We start from the raw sequence: 7,853 nt of genomic DNA on the forward strand, positions 1-7,853 counted from the left end.
AAGGCATTGGCATAGTCAATAAAGCAGAAATAGATGTTTTTCTGGAACTCTCTTGCTTTTTCCATGATCCAGCGGATGTTGGCAATTTGATCTCTTGTTCCTCTACCTTTTCTAAATCCAGCTTGAACATCAGCAAATTCACAGTTCACATATTGCTGAAACCTGGCTTGGAGAATTTTGAGCATTACTTTCCTAGCATGTGAGATGAGTGCAATTGTGCAGTAGTTTGGGCATTCTTTGGCATTGCCTTTCTTTGGCATTGGAATGAAAACTGACCTTTTCCAGTCCTTTGGCCACTGCTGAGTTTTCCAAATTTGCTGGCATATTAAGTGTAGCACTTTCACAGCATCATCTTTCATGATTTGAAATAGCTCAACTGGAATTCCATCACCTCCACTAGCTTTGTTCGTAGTGATGCTTTCTAAGGCCCACTTGACTTCACATTCCAGGATGTCTGGCTCTAGGTGAGTGATCACACCATGGTGATTATCTTGGTCGTGAAGATCTTTTTTGTACAGTTCTTCTATGTATTCTTGCTACCTCTTCTTAATATCTTCTGCTTCTGTTAGGTCCATACCATTTCTGTCCTTTATCGAGCCCATCTTTGCATGAAATGTTCCCTTCAGATCAGATCAGATCAATCACTCAGTCGTGTCCAACTCTTTGTGACCCATGAATCGCAGCATGCCAGGCCTCCCTGTCCATCATCAACTCCCGGAGTTCACTCAGACTCACGTCCATCGAGTCAGTGATGCCATCCAGCCATCTCATCCTCTGTCGTCCCCTTCTCCTCCTGCCCCCAATCCCTCCCAGCATCAGAGTCTTTTCCAATGAGTCAACTCTTCGCATGAGGTGGCCAAAGTACTGGACTTTCAGCTTTAGCATCATTCCTTCCAAGGAACACTCAGGACTGATCTCCTTCAGAATGGACTGGTTGGATCTCCTTGCAGTCCAAGGGACTCTCAAGAGTCTTCTCCAACACCACAGTTCAAAAGCATCAATTCTTCGGTGCTCAGCCTTCTTCACAGTCCAACCCTCACATCCATACATGACCACAGGAAAAACCATAGCCTTGACTAGACAAACCTTTGTTGGCAAAGTAATGTCTCTGCTTTTGAATATGCTATCTAGGTTGGTCATAACTTTCCTTCCAAGGAGTAAGCATCTTTTAATTTCATGGCTGCAGTCACCATCTGCAGTGATTTTGGAGCCCCCCAAAATAAAGTCTGACACTGTTTCCACTGTTTCCCCATCTATTTCCCATGAAGTCATGGGACCGGATGCCATGATCTTGGTTTTCTGAATGTTGAGCTTTAAGCCAACTTTTTCACTCTCCACTTTCACTTTCATCAAGAGCTTTTGAGTTCCTCTTCACTTTCTGCCATAAGGGTGGTGTCATCTGCATATCTGAGGTTATTGATATTTCTCCCGGCAATCTTGATTCCAGCTTGTGCTTCCTCCAGTCCAGCGTTTCTCATGATGTACTCTGCATAGAAGTTAAATAAACAGGGTGACAATATACAGCCTTGACGAACTCCTTTTCCTATTTGGAACCAGTCTGTTGTTCCATGTCCAATATTCCCTTAGTATCTCTAATTTTCTTGAAGAGATCTCTAGTCTTTCCCATCCTATTGTTTTCCTCTATTTCTTTGCAATGATCACGGAGGAAGGCTTTCTTATCTCTCCTTGCTATTCTTTGGAACTCTGCATTCAAATGGGTATATTTTTCCTTTTCTCCTTTGCTTTTCACTTCTCTTTTTTTCACAGCTATTTGTAAGGCCTCCTCAGAAAGCCATTTTGCTTTTTTGCACTTCTTTTCCATGGGGATGGTCTTGATCCCTGTCTCCTGTACAATGTCATGAACCTCCATCCATAGTTCATCAGGCAGTCTATCTATCAAATCTAGTCCCTTAAAAATCTATTTCTCACTTCCACTGTATAGTCATAAGGGCTTGGATTTAGGTCATACCTGAATGGTCTAGTGGTTTTCTGCACTTTCTTCTATTTAAGTCTGAATTTGGCAATAAGGTGTTCATGATCTGAGCCACAGTCAGCTCCTGGTCTTGTTTTTGCTGACTGTATACAGCTTCTCCATCTTTGGCTGCAAAGAATATAATCAATCTGATTTCGGTGTTGACCATCTGGTGATGTCCATGTGTAGAGTCTTCTCTTGTAGAGTGTTTGCTATGGCCAGTGAGTTCTCTTGGCAAAACTCCTTTAGTCTTTGCCCTGCTTCATTCTGTACTCCAAGACCAAATTTGTCTGTTACTCCAGGTATCTCTTGACTTCCTACTTTTGCATTCCAGTCCTCTATAATGAAAAGGACATCTTTTTTGGGTGTTAGTTCTAAAAGGTCTTGTAGGTCTTCATAGAACCATTCAACTTCAGCTTCTTCAGCATTAGTGGTTGGCACATAGACTTGGATTACATTGATACTGAATGCTTTGCCTTGGAAATGAACAGAGATCATTCTGTCATTTTTGAGACTGCATCCAAGTACTGCATTTCAGACTCTTTTGTTGACTATGATGGCTACTCCATTTCTTCTAAGCAATTCTTTCCCACAGTAGTAGATATAATGGTCATCTGAGTTAAATTCACCCATTCCAGTCCATTTTACTTCGCTGATTTCTAGAATGTCGATGTTCACTATTGCCATCTCCTGTTTGACCACTTCCGATTTGCCTTGACTCATGAACCTAACATTTCAGGTTCCTATGGAATATAGCTCTTTACAGCATCAGACTTTACCTCCATCCCCCGTCACATGCACACCTGGGTGTTGTTTTTGCTTTTGCTCCATCTCTTCATTCTTTCTGGAGTTATAATTCTACTGATCTCCAGGAGCTTACTGGGCATCTACTGACCTGGGGAATTCATCTTTCAGTGTCCTATCTTTTTGCCTTTCATGGGGTTTTCAAGGCAAGAATACTGAAGTGGTTTGCCATTCCCTTCTCCAGTGGACCACATTTTGTCAGAACTCTCCACCATGACCCGTCCGTCTTGGGTGGCCCCACAGGGCATGGCTCATAGTTTCACTGAGTAAGACAAGGCTGTGGTCCATGTGATTAGATTGGTTAGTTTTCTGTGATTGTGGATCATGTTGACAAATGCTCAGGAAAGATAAAAGCCATCACTCCCCACAGGGGGCTTCACAGGAAGAAAGACAGTATCAAGACCCAAGAAGGAATCTTCCATTGTGACCAAAACCACCTGCTTCAGCTACGAGATCGTCCTCTTCGCAAACACATGCCACATGTTCCTCCCAGCCCCAGCCCTGTCCTCATGAGGTCCAAGCTCACGGGTTCTCAACACCCCAGGGATGTGCTCTGAGGCTTACATGTGTCACCTGGATGGTAAACAGATAAATATCTGGTCTTGTTCCAGTTCCTGGTACAGTACCCGTGAAACTCGTGGGAGTGGTGAGTGTCTTTTGTATGTTGATGAGGTGACAGGTGGCTGGGGGACTGGGGTTCCCTAAACAGCTTCAGAATTGGGGCTCACCAAAAGGCCTAGGCACAGTTTGAGGGCTGGAACCTGCAGCCTCATCCCATGACCTCTGGTGGGGGGAGAGGGACTGGAGACTGAATTAATCACCAATGGCCAATGAGTTAATTAATCATACATATGGAATGGAGCCTCCACATAACCCCTGAAGGACAGGGTTCGGGGAGCTTCCTGGTTGGTGACCACTCTGGGGGTGCTGAGAGGGGTGCACCCCACCTCCACACCTTAAACTTATGCATCACTCCCATCTGGCTGTTCTGAGCTGTGTCGCGGGGGCCGTGTCAGGCCCTTTAACCTGTCGGGTCTGGTTCTAACTCCAGGCAGATTGCATCAGAGCTGAGCTAAGCAGTAGGACACTCAGCTGGTGCCTGAAGAACTGGAGAACTGATGTTGGGAGGAAACACCTTACATTTGTTGTCAGAAGCGATGTGAGTAAAAACAGCTCAACCTGACAGTGAAAAACAGGTCCTGTGGCTAAGACTGTCCCACCCCCACTGCTGGTCTATCCTCCCACGGAGCTCAGGCCCCCGTCAAGGCCCCTACCCCCTACCCTGTGGGCTCTGTGGTCTCAGTGGGGTCCTTCGTGTCCTCGGGAGGGTGCATGCTTCCTGGCCCTTCAGATCCACCAGCAAAAGGAGGACCAGAAGGAAGAGAAGGCAGGTCCCTCTGCTCCCCCATCACAGCTCAGCTTTTCTACATTCAATAAATAGAGCACCCCCTCTGCCTTCTGGGTCTCTGCTGATTCACTCTCCTTAGCTCCCAACTGCTCTTAGAGGCACCTGAGACCCTTCAGATCCCCCACCTTAAACATGACGTAGGACAGGGCAGCCCGTACTAGGCAGGATGCAGGCAGGATGCGCTCAGCCAATGCAGCCAGACTAGATGTCTGAACCGCCCTCCCACGGCAGCCTGGACCATCGTGCAGAGCTTCCCCCCACCCACAGAGGCTGCTGCAAGCCCCCCGACCTGACTCTCCCCGACCCAGCCTAGAACACAGGTCACCTCAGCTGACCTGTGGCATGTGGCTCCTGCCATCATGATTTCCACTTTGCACCCAATATTTTAAACCCAAAGAGTCTGAGAATGCCACGAGACCAAAGATCCAGACTTCCCCTTACTTGGCCTCAGTAACTCTGGACCCAGAGACTTCTCCCTTAGGGAAGATTTTCTTAGAAATGATGCTGAACTTCAGAACTCTTCATCCAAGACGTGGCCCTGCAAACAGCATCCCTTGTCAGAGCCCACGTGGGCTCCACTCCAGGTGTAGAGGAGGGGACTCAGGTCGACCCCTCAGACCTTGGCTGGTTCCCGCCCTGATTCTGGCAAGACGCAGGGCTCTGAGTCCCCTGTTCTCCTTTGCCCCCAACAAATAAGCTACCAAAGTGGGCCCACAGCAGAGGGAAGATGTCACATGTCCGGTATTTCCGGAATGGCCGCAAGGTTGGGAGGTGGGGCTCCGGCTCCCCCGGGGAGCCAGGCACAGACCCAGAGAGCAGGGCAGACAGTGACAATGCACCTGTGTGCCCACCAGTGCCGACCCTGGTGGTGCTTCCCTCCTGGGGCCAGGGAGCCGCAGCCCCCTGGCGGCTCCCGCCTCCTCGGGCTTCCTCAATAGGATTACCACCCCCGGGGCAGCACCCGTGCTTAAGGAGGGGAAAGAGGATCTATTTCTGACCCGAGAACGTGAGATTGACTCTGCTAAATAGGGCAAGGGCCTCCATAATACCCGTCACCTCTATCCTCAGGTTCCTACTCCCCAGGGAGCCAAGAGGGACCAGTGTCTGCGCGCACGTCCTCACTTCGGGGAAGCCCCAGGTGACCCTGCCAGGCTTAGAAAAGGTCCTGTGGACTCAAATGGCACCTGAGTGCCCCCAAACCCAGCACTGACGTACCAGAGCCTACGTGAGGCTGTCACAAGGACGGAGATCGATGCAGGAGGACTTCTGCACCCTGGGAACCGCCCCCCGTGACCTCCAGGGTCTCAAGGAATAAAGAAAGGACAGAACTGTGAGCATGGTGGGGGCAAGAGCAGGTCCTACCTCCAAAGGCCTCAAACCCCAGGCCTTGGCTGTGACACTCCAAGCTCCAATGTGGCCACCCTGCCGGGAAACAGGGAGAAACACAGCCCCGAGACCGTCCTGAACCCCAGAGCCCCAGGACTCTCAGGAACACATCACCTTTCCTGCAAAACTCCCCCAGGAAAAGGGAAACGAATGAAGACCTACTGTGTGTCGGGAATTGACTTGCATTTTCCTTTAAGGTTCACAAATCCTGAGAGCAAAGAATCCGCATCCTGGCAGGGTCTGAGTGGGCAGAAACACACCCCCTCCCCCTTACCCCTTCCTCCTCCCTGGTGGCACCCAGGGGCACAGAGGATGATGAAGCTGGGGTCCCAGAGGGCAATTCTAACCCTTCCACCAATACAAACTTGACCCTGAACAAGGCATCTGTCTCTGAGGGCTCTGGTTTCCCCAGGTACCAGATAAGATCCTCTCTCCCCCACCAGCAGGGCTGTCCTGAGGGTCACATGACATGCATTCCTGTAAACTTAGCTTCACAAAGGAATCACCCCTCACCCAGCGCTTGCTCTGCTCCTTTCCAAACAGCAGCACGGGATCCTGGCGCAGCAGTTCTAGAGTCCCGCAGACTCGGCCCCATCACCCCACCCGGCAAGGACAGGACTAGGTCATCAAGGGGCTCGTAACAATCGCCTCAAGGCTGCGTGTTTCATACAGTGTTCTCCCAAAAGTCACTTACTCTGTGACTGTTCACATCTCAGTAGTCTGTCTGAAGCATAAAGATCATTCTAAGAAGAACGGCTTCTAGAGAAATAAAGGACAAAAAGCTGGAAGAGATGCACACCCTCAAAAATTGCAGACTGGTAAACTTCTTCCTTACCAGTAATTAAATGTAAAAAGATTAAACCCTCCAATCAAAAGGCAATGATTGGCAGAATGGAGGGGAAAAAAAAAAACCACATGATCCAACAATGTTCTAAGACTCAGTTTTAACCCAAAGACACAATCAGGTTGAAAATAAAATGATGGGAAAGACTATTTCATGCTAATATTAATAAAAAGAGACCTGGAACTACTATACCAACATTAGTCAAAATATACTGTAAGTCAGAACTGTTAACAGAAGACAAAGAAGGGCATCGTATGTTGAGAAAACAGCCTCAAAACATATGAAGTAAACACTTACAGAGTGAAGAAAACAGACGCACAGCACTACTGGCTGGAGACGTTGACATCCCAGGCTCAGTAAGGCGAGGAGCAACCAGACAGACAGTCAGTAAGGCAACAGAAGACCTCGCCAGCTCTACAAACCAAACAGCATGGACACAACAGAACACGCCCCTCAGCCACAGGACAACACGTATTTTCCTTAAGCGTACATGGAACATCCTCAAGGATAGACCATATGCTCAGCCAGGGAGAAAGCTTTTCAAGTATGAAAACCCGTAGCCACCATCTTACTCAGTGGTGAAAGACTGAAAGTTTTCCTCGAAGATCAGGAAAAAGACAAGCATGTCCACAACACTTCAATTTAACACAGCACTGCCAGAGCGATCAGGCAAGACAAAGAAATGAAAGGTACCCCAGTGGGAAAGGGGGCTTCCCCAATGGCTCAGGTAAAGAATCCGCCTGCAAAGCAAAAGATGCAGGTTCGATCCTGGGGTCGGGAAAATCCCCTGGAGAAGGAAAATAGCAACCCACCCCAGTATTCTTGCCTGGGAAATTCCATGGACAGAGGAGTCTGGCAGCCTATAGTCCACGGGGTGGCAAAAAAGTCAGACACAAATTAGGGACTAAACAACAACAAGCTGGAAAGAACTAAAATAATCTCTGCACATGTATCTTACATGTAGTACACCTTAAAAATCAGACACATGCAAGAAATAATGAGTTCATAAATGCATCAAAGTTACAAGACATAAAATCAAAATGCAAAAACTATCTATGTTTCTATATATTAACAATGAACAATCTGAAAAGGAAATTAAGAAAACAATTTTATTTACAATATCATCAAGAATAATAAAATAATTAAGAGTAAATTTAAACCAAGAGACAAAAGACCTGTACACTGGAAACTACAAAGCATTTCTACATGAATATAAAGAACACATAAATAAAAGAGTTATCTTAAGTTCATGGACTGGAAAATGTAGTATCAAATGTCAAAACAATCTACAGATTCAATGCAATCCCCATCAAAATCCTACTGGCATTTCTACAGAAAAATTCATCCCCAAATTCGTATGAATTCTCAAGGGACTCTGAATAGCCAAAATAATCTTGAAAAAGAACAAAGTTGGAAAATTCACATTTCCTGATTTCAAA

The sequence above is a fragment of the Bos indicus x Bos taurus genome, chromosome 4, assembly GCF_003369695.1.
Source record: "Bos indicus x Bos taurus breed Angus x Brahman F1 hybrid chromosome 4, Bos_hybrid_MaternalHap_v2.0, whole genome shotgun sequence".
In the NCBI taxonomy this organism is placed as follows: domain Eukaryota; kingdom Metazoa; phylum Chordata; class Mammalia; order Artiodactyla; family Bovidae; genus Bos; species Bos indicus x Bos taurus.